Source organism: Camelus dromedarius, chromosome 15 (genome assembly GCF_036321535.1).
Source record: "Camelus dromedarius isolate mCamDro1 chromosome 15, mCamDro1.pat, whole genome shotgun sequence".
NCBI classification, from domain to species: domain Eukaryota; kingdom Metazoa; phylum Chordata; class Mammalia; order Artiodactyla; family Camelidae; genus Camelus; species Camelus dromedarius.
Window position 1 is genome coordinate 19,987,556 of NC_087450.1, and position 14,251 is coordinate 20,001,806.

Genomic DNA, 14,251 nt, shown 5'->3' on the forward strand with positions numbered 1-14,251 from the left:
AGAGAATCTTTGTTAGTTTCTAAAACAATCCAGCTCCTCCTTGATTCCGAGAGACAGTATGTTCTTGGCATGAGGCCTTTTTACTGTTTCTTCCTGGTCTTTGGTTTACTAATATTTTCATTGATGTCCAAAAAGATGGCCTGCCACCTTAAAATAAGGGACTGTTTTCCTCTCTCTGTTCATTGATGAAAAGCCACCACCTTCTGTGGCTGAACCTCCAAATCTGAGTCTTTGATCAAAGCCATGGCCAGACTTAAGCAATAAATCTAGAGAGGAATTTGATCCATGTGGTGGCGTTTGAGGGTGATTCCAGGAGTCTGTATCAGGAGGTAAATTCCATCACAGTTTACTCCTTGGCCTGAAAACTGAGTTCAGTGCAATGTAACAAAGAGGAAGAGAATTTGAGGTAGATGACAATGCACCTAAAGCTAGAACTACACTACTAATATATTCCAACCTAGTCCTTGGGTGGTCCTCAGACCCACCGCATCACCTGGGAACTAACAAGAAAATGAAAATTTATAGGCTTTACCCCAGACCTACTGGGTCAGGTGATGGGAGCCCAGAAAACTATTTTAATAAGCTCATTAGGTGATTCTTATGAATATGAGAGTTTGACAACCACAGCTCTTTGCCCAGATGGATCTCAGCTCCCTTTACAGGAAGTTTCATGTGAAACTTAGCTTCCTTTGGGCTGTTCCTACCTGAGAGATTTGGTAGGAGTAGCAACAAATTTTCCCAACCACTAATGCCTGAAGAATTGGTTAACTGAAGCTCTGCATGTTTTAAGTGACTGAAAGTAGCATCTAATCCCTTTGTTGGGTGTATCTGCTTAGATCTAAAGTTGCAAAAGCCTGCACAGCCTGTGTACACTGAGGCCTGGGTTTGCTGAGGTCCTGTGACACCAGTCTCATTGAACTGCTGTGTGTCCTAAAGCAGTGGAGGACCTAGAACTCAAGTGCTTACTAAGGTGTTGACACATCTGCCTGCCACACCTGAAGCATCCCTCCCTCTGGATAGATCTTAAAGTCTCCAAAGCCTGATCGTTGCTCCTGCTTCTTAAGCTCTCCTGGTTTGTAGGCCATGGTTTGGGGGTCGGGGGGAAACAAATCAAATCCCCCTCTTCTGGGTTCAGAACCAACTGAGAAGTAGGATCAGGCCACTGCTTAGGGATCAGTATATCAGCTTTATTGCTGATAAAGTAGAATTGGAAAAATGCAGCTGGGAATCTGCAGCCACCACTGGGTTTCCTGACACCTTCCCCCTGACTTAATCCCCACCCCGCCACCAGCTGCTTGCTCCAGGTCTGCTGGGGAGATTACCAGATTCAGCAGTATGGTCACAGGAGCTAGTGCAGCCTTTCCCCAGCCTTCCCAGTCAGCTGATTTACTTGCTCTTTGGAGAAGAGTGGTAAATTGTGGAGACAGACAGGTGAGGTACTCCAGTACCATTCCTTCTTGGGGAGTATGTGAGGATGGAGGAGTAGGTTTTCCTTGGCTGTGGGATAGGATTTGAGTTATTGGCACCAATGAGTCTAGAATGGGAAGAGAGGAAGGTCAGGACTGAGGCTCATATTTAAGCATGGTTTCAAGGAGGAAACCCCAGCCACAGAAACTGAGAGGAGTCCAGAGAGTAGGGAGAAGAACTAGGGAGCGTGTAGTGCCACAGAGGCCAGAGAAAGAGCGTTTTAAGAAGAGAGTGATCATCAGGGTCCAAGCTCCTGAGGAGCCTAGTAAAATAAGGACCAGAAACTGTCCCTTAGTTTTAGGCACTTGGATCCCACTGGTAACCTTACTGAAAGATGGGAAGGGGAACCAAGCTTTGGAGTAGTCAGTCACTGGGAGGTGTCCAGGAGGAGAGTATCTTAAGGGGGACAAAGCTTGTTTGAAAACTGATGGCGAAGGGCAGACATCTGTGCTTGTGAGGTTGTGACAGAGGTAAGTAGCCTATACCACACCCTCCAGGCCGGTGCCTTGGGTGCAGGGCTCTCTGCCTGTCTGTTGGGAGCACCTTTTCCTAATTTGCTCAAAGATGCAGTGTGAGCTGACAGCAGCCCTGGATGGAAGGATGCTGGTACCCAAGAGGGAGGAATAAAGGCTGATAGGTCACTTAGTCACCTGCAGAGCCAGGGCTCAAAGCGGAAAGCTTCTGGCTACAAATTCAGGGATAGCTCCAAAAACCCCTTGGGGCAGAAAAAACAAAGGCTATTCTTTACTTCAAGACTTTGCCTTATTTTGGCAGCTCCTATTATTTTTAGCAACAAGTATTTAAATTCTGATCTGTAAGATGACCAAGATTCAATGGTCCTAACCCTCCCTTAGTGACAACCCCTGAGTTCCCTGGGGACCCACACTTTAGATGCACAGATCAGCCTCTGACTCTCAGGATGGGAGAATGTCTTACTGGACCAGTAGTGGTCTCTCCCTGCTGTCTATCACTAGTCTCAGAGACCGTATTCTCTAAGAGCTGGCCTTTAGACAGTTTTTATAACCATTGACTTAACCGTTATTTACCATATCTTACTTTTTTCAATTAAATTATTTCCAACTCTGACATTGTAGAAATATTACCATCAGAGACTTTTTAATCATAACCTTTCCCCCTGCTATACCATACTCTTCCAGTTTCATACACAATTTATCAAATGCTTATGTATCTGGAAAACCAAAAATAAGTGGACTTGAGAATGTTTGGCCTAAGGATCTCATAGGTCTCTTTGTTTTCCTTCTTAATGTGTTTGTTTTCCTGTAACATTAATCAAATTCCATAAACAAAAACATAATATTACCAAGGTATATTTAGTTTATATTAAGATTTTAATCTGCTATTGAAAGAAAAAATTAGGATTGATGCTAAAAGTTTATTTTAAATTGGCCCTAGATAATTTAGATCTGTAAGTTATTTTTTAAACACACACACACCCACACCCCAATTCCATCAAACAGCCAAATTTTAAAAGTCTAAACTTTGAATACTATAATTAGGACTCAATTAATCAGTAATTTTAAGTTTATACCTCCCCATTTTTAGTATTCAAAGGTAAGTGAAAAGACAATATAGACTTATTAGGAAATGATTAGACAGAGGAAATAACTGGCTTATGCAAGAGAAGGTATGATGATCAAAAGTGCTATCCATGTGGTCACCAAAAACTTAGAACAGGCTGTTTCCTGAGAATAAGTTAGTATAGCAACATTACTCTATTGACCACATAACATTTATGCCAAGCTCTTTTTTAGCAGATAAAATATTACACTGGAATGTAATAGGCTTCAAAACAACATGATAACCACCAAACACAAAAGGGACATATAAATAACTTTTAATAAGATTTTGGCCTTTCCTCTGTATGGAGTCCACAGTGGAGTGATCTTTGCAAAAGTCCACCCTAGGGTTAACAGGGTTTTGTGACAGATTTAATGTGGTTCTGTCCTGAGGTCTGTGAGGGAGCTGACTAGGTCTTGCACTGGGCATGGAAGATGCACGATCACTTCAAAGAGACATAGCAGGTCTGTGCAGAAGAAAAATCCCCTGGTTCAGGCATGGCTGAGACATGGGGCTGTCTCACCCAGAGAGGAAGAGAGAGGAACCAGAATGGCCCTCTCTTTAATACAGTATAATGATTGCCAATGGAGATGGAGAAGGGTGGAGTGAGAAGTGGAAATAAAAGGAAATAAATTCACTGATAAAATAAGAGTGGCCTTTTACCACCCGGTAATATAATAATGATGATAATGTGCTGTGAACTAGGGGGGATGATCAATAGTTTAATAAAAAATATATCATACTTACATAAATAAAATATACCCGAGGTTAGTTATAAAGTAGGTTTGTTTCAGTACCTTTTCCCTTTCTACTCCCTTCCTTTCTCATTCCTTCTGTTCTAACTTTCTTTTCCCTGTCTCATGGGCTGGCTGGCTTGCTGTCCAGGGAGTCCTCACTCTGAGCCCTTCCCCAGGAAGCATCTCATTCCTGCCCCATGTTCCATCCTTTTCCCTCTCTTGGGACTTCTGTCCTCTGCTTCCCTAGAACTGGGAAGCGCAGCCTTTAGTCCCAAGCGAGAGGGGCCCCCATGCTGAGCCCAGTACTTTTGAGGGCTGCTCCTGCTCCTGCTCCTCCGTCTCGGTGGAGTGAAGGGGACAAGCCCTCTTGTCCCTTCCCAGAGCCCATCTTCTCCTTCTAGAGCACATTCTGGGAGCCTGGGACCCCAAAGAGCCCCAACCGTCCTTCAGGCCTGTTCCCAGTATTGATCCTCTTGAGGGCAGACTGTATCTCTGGTGTGTCCCCCCGAAGCCCAAGATGGCCATGGGGCAGCTGTCTGGGGAGGTGAACAGAGCTTGGTGGTACACACTGGCGTGTCCACATGCATGTGCAGGAGGCCCTGTGGTGTGGGATGGAGCCCGGGTTGGGGGAGAAGGGAGGCTGGACCTGGGCTGGAGGCCAGGAGCTGGCCCTCTGTGTGCCACCACTTTGGGTGGAGAAATCCACAGAAGCTGAAAATTCTAATGTGAACCCAGCCTTCCAGGTTGTTGTCAGGGTAGGAGGATACAGCATACTTGGTTAGTTTGTTGGCTTGATTGATAACTTTTAAATATTTAAACACATATTCTGTAGGCCTCCATTTGCACTTTTGCCCTGGCAAGTGTATATGACTGTCTTGGGTGGGACTTCGCCTTCTGCAGGACATCTGGGGCTTTGATAGGCCCCCCCAGAGACACAGCACCCTGACCCCGGGGAGAGCGGTCCGAAGCAGAGCAGGGCAAAGGCTGCAGCAGGTGAGGGGTGCAACAGTCTTTGGTGAGCCTCAAATCATGCCTGGTGAGCGGCTGCCTCATCTGCCTTTGCCAGCTGGTCCTGCTGGAGAATGGCGGGTGGCCATTCTGTTAACACTCAGGTGTGCAATTACGGAAAGCAAAGCGTCCCCTCCCTATCAGGCAGTGGGGCAGTGGGCGTCCTATCTACCCTCTCCCACTTCTAGGGGGTGGAATAGTACTTACACTGGCTGTAATTAGCTCTTTATTCTTTCTTAACTCATGCCATTGTTTGATGGAAATTTTAAATGGGGAGGCTGTGATACAACCAAATGGAAGCTCCTTTGGTGATGTAACCAGCCAGAATGATTCTTTGGTTGGAGGATGATGAGCCTGGGAGGGACCAGGGAGCAAAGACACACAGGAAACCTGCCTGGGGGCCTGGTTGGGGCAGAAAGCCTGTAGTCCAGTTCTTGTGAGTCGCACATCCCCGAGGCGTCTACCCTTCATCTGTCTTCTTCTCCTCTCCCTTTCCCACCACTCCCCCAGGCTCCCACTCTCCTCTCTTTTCTCTGTTCTCATTGAGGCATATTAAAGATTAGAAAGGGATTATAGGGGCAGACATGGTGAGGCTTTGTTAAATAGAACTTTCAGAAATAAAGGGGAAAACCAAAACTATTTCCCCCTTCAATAAGTTGTATTTCTCTCAGGCCAAAGCACTCCTGGGGATTTCCCCCAGGATCTCTTTCACCAAGGCTGTTTGTTTTGTTTTTCATTTGCGAGTAGGGACTACTTCATTCAATATTAAATATTTACCGAGCTTGTGTTATAACAAGCACTGATCCAGGTGCTGGAGAAACTGGGGTGAACTGAAATGACAGAAATCCTGCCCTCAGGCCATGTACATTCTGCTGGGGAGAACATGCAATGAACAATGATGACAATAAGGTGTGTGGATGTTGTGTTTGGTGGTGAGAAGTGCTAGGGAGGAAATAAAGACGAGTGGAGTATAGTGGAGGGTGGCCAGGGAAGGCCTCATTGAGGAGATGGAGAAGAGGCCAGAGGATATCTGAGGCAGAAGCACTCTCAGGGCAGAGAAGAGCATGCAAAGGCCAGAGCCAGGAGCATGCCCAGCAAGTTTAGGGATCAACAAGCAGGCCAGGATGACTGACTCAAAAACAGGATGAGCACAGAAAAGAGTAGATGAGGTCAGAAAGGTGTGGGTGTGTGGGTGGGGGATCATGGAGGGCCTTTTTAAGCACTTTGATGTACTCTGAACAAGATGAGAAGCCACTGTATGGTTTCAGCCTGGGAGTGACATGATCTGATTTGCATTTTAACAGGATCACTTGCTGCTGTGCTGAGAATGAGTGAGCAGTGAAGAACAAGGGTGAAACCAATTAGGAGGCTATTGAAATAACCCCAGAAAGAGAAGAAAGTATCTTAGACCTGGGTAGTTGTAATAGAGATGGTGAGGAGTTGTGAGATTCTGGGTATATTTTAAAAATAGAGTCAGAAAGATTTGCTAATGGATTGGTTGTGGGGTATGAGGAAGAGAAAGGGGTCAAATAGAACGTCAAGGTTTTTCACTTGAGCAGCTCGAAAAAGGGAATTGCTATGAATTGAGAGGGAAGACTTCAGGGGTGCACGTTGGGGAGAAGATCGTGAATTCAGTTGTGAAAATTTACATTCTAGATCCCTGTTAGACATCCAAGTGCGAGAGCCCAAGTCAGCAGTCAGAGATACGAGTTTGGAAATCAGGGGTGGGGTTGGGGCTGGAGATAAAATTTTGGGAGCCATCAATAAAGAGATGGTATTTAAAGCCAAGAGATGATGGAATTTTGGAGGAAATGACAGTAGATGGAAAAGAGAAGTCCAAGACATGGGTCGTGAAACAGTCTAGTGTTTATGACTGGGAAGATGAACTAAAACAAGCAGACAAGATAGAAGGCCCAGTCAGTGGGACAGGAGGAGAGTGGGAGGAGTGTGGTGTGATGCCTGACCTGGAAGCCAAGTGAAGAAGGTCTATCAAGGAGGACGGAGTGATTGACCCTCCAAAGTCAGGGTCACTGATGACCTTGACAAGAGTCCTGTCAGTGGAGCGGTGGTGGTGAAAGTCTTGTTGGAAAGGTTCAAGGACAAATAAAGAGGAGGAATTGCAGCTAATGAGTACAAACAGTGCATCGAAGGCCATGAGTTGTAAATGGAGAGAGAAATGGGGCTCAAGCTAGAGGAGGAAGCAGGGTTGAGACAGGTTTTTAAGGATAAGAGAAATAACCACCTTTGTACATTGATGGAGAAGGTCCAGTGGAGAGGGAAAAGCGGAAGGTACAGGGTTGAGGGGCTCTATCTGGTAATGTTGGGAAGATCTACATTGTATTGAATGCTTATGTGTGTTAGGTTTTTATATATGCTATTCATTACTTAAAACATGAGACATATATTATGGTTCTCATTTTATTAGCAAGGAAATTGAGGCTCAGAGAGACTAAGTCCCTTGTCCAAGGTCACCCAGCAAGGACAGAGAAGAGCTGAGTCAGAGCTCAGTCTGTCTGAGGGACACTCAGGCCATCTTGCCTCTGGGTGCACTGATTACTCTTCTGGGTGTGGGGGTTCCTGGGCACTGAAAGGGCACATTTACTGTTTTACATCCCTGCCTGAGGAAGAGTCTCTGTGCTTCTCACGGCCATGACCAGAGACTTCAGTCGTGGGGAGAGTCTGAGTCATTCTGCCTTCTCTTCTTTCCTAAACTTCAGGACAAGAGACAACAGAGGAGGTACCTTGGCATGTGTTTTTCCCCAAACCGCTGTACATTAGACATCTAATGAATAATTTTAAGGTATATATTGGAACATACAAAGGGGTGGAAATCAAGAGTCCTGGGTTTTAGTCATGTCTGTCTGTATATGGCTGTGTTACTTCTAGCAAGTCAATGAACTTTGAGTCTTAGTGTCCTCATTAACAAATGAGGAAGAAAAATATCTGTCCTCTTTGCTTCTTGAGTGGTTGTGAAAACATCCCATTACATCCCCTACCCCCGGTATTCCTGCCATGTGTGAGATCATGTGCCATTTCCAAAGCGTGTCACATATGATGGCATCAGTGGGTCTCAACCTGGTGCACAGCAGAGCCCCTGTGGAGCTTTTACAAATACTGTTCTTATGCTAGGACATGGGAAAAATGGAACTCACAGGCGTTACTGATGGGAGTGTAAATTGGTACAACCACTTTGGAAAGCAGTTTGGCAGCGTCTGTTGAAGTTAAACCAATACCTCCCTGTGATGCAGCGTTTCCATGCTTAGGTTTATACCCAAGAGAAATGTGTACACTGGTGCGTCAAGGGAAATGTACAAGGATGTTTGCAACAGTGGTATTTGTAGTTGCTCAAACTATAAACAACTCAAACGCCCGTTAACAGTAGAATAGATAATAAACTGGCCTATTATGTATAATGGAATACCGAACAGTTTTAAAGCTTGCAAAATATGGCTACAACCACATGGATAAACCTCATAATTATAATGTTCAGTGAAAGGAACCTGACATAAAAGATTGCCCTCAAAACATGAGATATCATAAAATCAGGAATATCAGGAAAATCTTAAATCTCTGTGGTGTCAGAAGCCAGGAGAGGAGTTTTCTTTGGAGAAGAGGGAATGAGTAGACACTACAAGGAGGGCACAAGAATGGCTTCTGGGCTGCTGGTGATGTTTGTGTGTGCGAGTGTGTTTACCACAATAATGGTTATTATACGAATAAAAAAGACATATTTTGGATAATTCACTGAGCTGTACTTTTGCTTTGTGCACTTTTTGGGTGTATGTATTCTACTCTAATTAAAAAACAAAACTGCCGCGTAGTTCCCATCCCAGACTAATTAAATCAGAATCCCTGGCGGGGAAGCCCTGGCTTGGGCTTTTTCTGGAGTGCGCCCTGCCTTCTGCCGTGGTTGGTGCCACACCCTCCGGGAGGAAAGACCTCCAGCTCCGTGTCTGTGTCGGGTGTGCCTCAGCGCGGTGGGGAGGACGGGGCGTCTGGTGGAGGGAAGGCTGGAGGGCCCCATGGGCTGATGGCTGGCAGCAAGAAGGGCTTTCAAGGACATGCCTCTGAGCAAAAGCAGCGAAGCTTCTGGAACCTGCAGAACTAGCATCACCTGGGAATGTGTTTGACATGCACCCTAGATTTGCTGAATTGGGTGCTCTGGGGGTGGGCCCAGTAATCTGCTTCAACAAACCTTTCAGGTGATTCTGATGCGTCCTGAAATTGGAGAACTGCTCTAAAGAGTAGCAGGAAACCAATTTGGCCAATTTGGCGAACACTCAAGGGAATCATTCTGAGACTAGGTGTTTTGTTGGGTAAGCTTGGGTTTTGCCCTCTGCCTCCCCTATTTGTCTTGCCCCAAATCAGACCTATACCAGTAGTTCTCAACCCTGGCTTTTAAAAATGTCTCTTCTCAGATGGCTCACAGGCATCCAGGTGCTTCTGATGTGAGCCAGGGCTGATAAACTCTGTTCTATATTCAGGTACTCTTGTGGTTGAGACAGATGATTGTTAACACCTGCCCCCAGATTCTTATAGTTGTTTCCTGCAAGTCCTGTGAAGCAGAACTCAGGCCTCCTGCGACGGCTTGTCCGGATCTAAAGGTGTTTCCTGGGGGCCGGTTTGGCCTTGCATGCAGGTACCTCTGCAGACCACAGCAAGGCTACATCCCGCACGCACACGGGCTCGGCTCCTCCAGCTCCTCTGCTACACGGCAAGCACCAGTTCTGCTGCCCCTGCCGGAGGCCGAGCCAGAGAATGTGAGTCAGATCCCTTCGTTTGGGGCACAGAAAATGTCAACAAATGCTAGCTGTCCTTATTTTCATTATCTAAAGTGTATGGGTGCCTTTTCATTTAAGCTTACAAAATACCTGTTTGGAAAGACCCATCTTGGTTGTTTTATCTTGAATTCTCTGTCCCCCCAACTTTCCTGCAAAGCCCAGGAAGGACCAGTCACATTCATGGGGGATGTTCTAAGTCAGTGGTTCTCAAAATGTGGTGTGTGTGTGGGTGTGTGTGTGTGTGTGTGGTGGGCAGCGGGGCGAGGAGCAGCAAGAGTATCGGCTAGGGAATTTGTTAGACATGCAAACTCCTATCACCAAAGAATTTAATAATAAAGGGGGCAGGAGGAAGCTTTTGGAGATAATGGATACGTTTATGTTACAGGTTGTGGTGATGGGTCCACGGATGTATATTTATCTCCAAATTCATCAGGCTGTGTACATTAAATATCTGTGGCTTTTGTATATCAATTATATTTCCATAAAGTGGTTTGAAAATGAAAAATGCAAACTCTTGAGCCCTACCTCAGAACTTCTGTGTCAGAGACTCCGGAGGTGCGGGTCAGCCATCTGTCTGTGGTTCTGATGCTTAGGGTTGAGAACTACTGCTGTCAGCTCTGGCGGCTCAAGACTGTTAGAAACGCAGAACCTCAGGCCCCAACCCAGCTGAATGAGTTAGAATCCCCGGGTTATTGGGATGCACATTAGAGTTTGAAAAGTGCTGCTCTAAGCTCTCTCCCTGGGTCTGCTAGGAATTAGGACACTAGAAAGGTGCATTCTTGGACCATAGCTTCCCAGTTCCCCAGAGAAATGCCATCACAGGACGATAATTTGAGTGTAAGAAACAGATGCTTTTCTGTGTCTGTGGAAAACAATTTCTACTGCCTTTTATCCCCCTCAAATAAAGATTCATCCTGTCGATTTCCTGTGTCTGTTTTTGAGAAAGAAGTTGAAGTTTGGAAACCTGTTTGTTATGTACCTAGGTTGCCCAGACACTTAGATTTTACCTCAGTTCTAAGCAGTAGTCTTAGCCTAGGTTCTCCGATACAGCTTTCCCCTCTCCATCATGTGGTCTTTGTGTTTTAATTCTTGTTTTAACAATTCTCTTGTGGCTGCATTTTTTTTTTAATTGTAAGTAAGCTCAGGTACTGTGTGATATGATAAGAAATAAGTGCTTGTCTGATACTTTGGAGCATCTCTGCTGATAGAAAACAGATTTCGGGAATTCAGTTAAAATCCCTTCTGCTCCATAAAGCTCTCCTGGCCGCTCTCCACCACAGCTGTAATTCATATGGCCTCAGATAACATTAGTTGTCATTATAACATATCACATGTTGCCCAATATTTTGTGAGTTAACCTTTGTAAAGTGAACAGTGTAGGAACATAGTAGACCAAATTATATTTACCATTACCGCTATTATTGTCATTGTATGTATGTATTTCTGTGTCATTCCAACTAGACTGTAAGCCTCTTTAGGGTGAGGAGAGGGCCTTGTTTATTGTTGGATTCCCAGGTAAGCCTGGCTTATGTCACACTCACAGGAGGTTCTGACACATAACATTAAAGGGAGTATATATGAGAGTGCTTTGAAAAGGCAAACATGGTTAATTGCCATTACTGGAGCACTGGGTCTCAGCCAGTCCTCTGCAAACAGAGAAGCTGTTGTGCCAACAAGAGTGGCACATCCCTTAGCCTCAGTCCCAGAAGGCATCAGAAAAAAAAAAAAAAAAAAGGAAGTGAAGGATAAATGTCACCAAAGTTGTCAGTGAAACTCAGTTCAGAAGAAACTCTGACCAAAACCAAAATGGAACCAACTGAAAATGTTAATGGTCATTTTTAGTAAGTCACAAGAATTTGAAGAAAGGCTATTTTAATAAGTAGAACAATTTCATTTTCCACATAGCCTAGGAAATTAAGATCTAGATGGTTTCTTTTAAATAGTCTCAGGTCTACTTCGCACCTCTCTTGCAGAAAGCAGTAGGGTTCCACCTTCAATAACTTGTCAAGGAATAAAAAGAAGCAAAGGGATAATGTCTTTAAGTATTTGTTTACAAGAGAAAAATACATTGGATGTTGTATGTGGAGTTATCCAACATAGTATGCTGGGGGAAAAATATTCAGGCAAGAGAAGAGAATTGTGTAAAGAATCAGGTCGGCAGGTTGTGTAGAAGTGGGTTCAGGTGAAACTAATGAAGCCTGAGATTTGTGGCCCCTGGCTTATCCCCAGCATCTTCTAAAGCCCGGAGAGGGACCCTAGCAATTTTGTGTTTATAATTTTGCATTAGTGTTCCTAAAATGGGCTTCAGGAATTGTGTAGGTTTCAGGCTCTACAAAACTGGAACTGCTCCTGACAAAATGCCTCTCTATTTCTGTAGCTCTTTTCAGATTTACTTTTTTACACTCTTTTAGCTCTGCCTGTCAGATAAGGTGATACAACAACTAAGGACTTTGATCATGAGGAAAAAGGTCCTCAGAGACCTGCTGAGGTGGTGGTGGTGGGGAGGTGTGGAGCGGTGAGGGGTGGGAAGAGATCACCACAGCTGAGATCAAAGCGATGAAATGTAGATAGATCCCAGAACATTTTTCTGCAAGGATTATCATTGTCCTAGAGTAGAGACTCAACTTGGCTAAATTTTCTTCCAGTAGAGGTTTGGCAATTTCTGGAGACATTTTTGGTTGTCATGGGTGGGTTGGGGTGGGGAGGGCTGCTTGCTCCTGGCATCTAGTAGGTAGAGGCTGGGGGTGGGGGTCGCTTAATGGCCTACAATACACTGGACAGCCCTCTGCAACAGAGAACCGTCTGCCCTACAGGTCAGTAGTGCTGGTGGTGACAAATCCTGTTGTAGAGATGCCTTCCATTTCTGGTCACTGACAACTCAGGTTGTCAAAATGAAATGATCAACAAACAGTATAAGGTAACTTTTTAAAAATTATTTTTTCATAGAAGTATAGTTGATTCACAGTGTTGTGTTAGTTTCAGATACACAGCATAGCCATTCAGCTATGCATATGTATATTCTTTTTCATATTCTTTACTAGTCCAGTATTACAAGATACTGAATGTAGTTCCCTGTGCTATACAGTAGGACCTTGTTATTTATTTTATATATAGTAGTTTGTATATACTAATTCCAAACTCTTAATTTATTCCTCATCCCCCCATCCTTTCCCCGTTGAAAACCGTAAGTTTGTTTTCTGTGTCTGTGAGTCTCTTTCTGTTTTGTAAATGAGTTCATTTGTCTCATTGTTTTAGATTCCACATGTAAGTTACATGATAGATACTGGTCTTTCTCTAACTTACTTCAGTTAGTATGATAATCTCTAGGTCTAGGTCTAGGTCTAGGTCATGTTGCTGCAAATGACATTATTTTATTCTTTTTTATGGCTAAGTAGTATGCTGTTGTATAAATATACCACAACTTCTTTATCCAGTCATCTATCAATTGACATTTAGGTTACTTCCATGTCTTGCCTATTATAAATAGTGCTGCTGTGAACAATGGGGTGCATGTATCTTTTCAAATTAGACTTTTTCTCTGGCTATATGCCTAAGAGTGGGATTGCTAGATCATATAGTAACTCTCTTTTTAGTTTAAGTACTCTCCATACTGTTTTCCACAGAGGCTGCACCAAATTAAATTCCCATCAACAGTGTAGGAGGGTTCTCAGGTAACTTCTTAAAGGCATTTTTTAGTTTGGTCTCTCCCATAAACCATTGTTTGTCACGTATCTGGCTCTTCTTTCTTTAGTAACTACTCCCCCAACCCCCTCCTAACACACATGCAAAGGCTGTTAGGACAGTGGCTCAAACTAAAACAATGGGGAAAACCAGGTTCCAGCACTGATTTTCAGAAATAGGGAGTCCCTCCTATAGTAGCCTCAACACTGCAGGAGAATCAGAGGCCCTGGAGTGGTGCTTTATTGTGCAAATCCTGATCAAGAGACCAGCTTCCCTAAAATTAGAACAGAATCTGTCATTTCCCTTGACAAGGCGTGGAGGCAGTGCCTGGAAACGTCCACACCTTGAAAATGCTGATCCCACTCCCAGGCTGCTGAGCTCTTCTAGCTCAAGTCCCAACGATGCCAGTGGACTGCCCCAAATTCCTACCCTCTGATCTCAGCTGGTCCTCACTGCCTTTTGGCCTTCCTTCTAGTCCCCTTCTAACTGTGTCTCTTATTCCCATGGCTACTCACTTCCCCCAAGGCCCCACACCATTCTCTCCCCGTTTCCCTTCTGCAGATGCCCTTGCCTCGTGCTTTCCAGAGATGAGTAACAAAGTAATCAGAGCTGGTGTCGTTCATGTAGCAGCCACGGGCACTGGGCTGGTGCAGTACGCACGGCACGCTTCATCTGTAAGGTCAGTGTCCATGATCCTGCCTTGCAGATGATGAAACCAGAGCTCAAAGGGGCCTCTAACTTCCTCCAAGTCACAGTGCAGGCATTTGATCCTAGCACTGCCCATCTCTGGGATGAACTCCTTTTACTTCTATCTTCTCCACTGAAAATATGTCTCTGTCTTGATTCCTGGGTCTGGGAAGAAGACAGGATCTTTCAACCCAAAGTTTCCTCCTCCATCTTGATCTCGATCTCCTCCTTCTCTCACTGAACTTTACTCCTTTAACTGTCCCCCTTCTCTCTCTCATGGAGCTCAGTCCCTCCTCCCTACAAATGCATTCA

At 44.7% G+C, this 14,251-nt stretch overlaps 1 long non-coding RNA gene across 2 annotated transcripts in view; it reads left to right on the forward strand.

The window, feature by feature from the left end:
- Nucleotides 1–14,251, forward strand: part of LOC105097238 (uncharacterized) — a 71,038-nt gene that overhangs the window by 20,338 nt on the left and 36,449 nt on the right. The window contains exon 3 of one of the 2 annotated variants that reach the window (XR_010384172.1): nucleotides 12,385–12,488. The exons of the other annotated variant lie outside the window; for it this stretch is intronic. This is a non-coding gene — a long non-coding RNA (uncharacterized LOC105097238). The remainder of the gene's footprint in view (nucleotides 1–12,384; nucleotides 12,489–14,251) is intronic. 2 annotated transcript variants of the gene reach the window in all.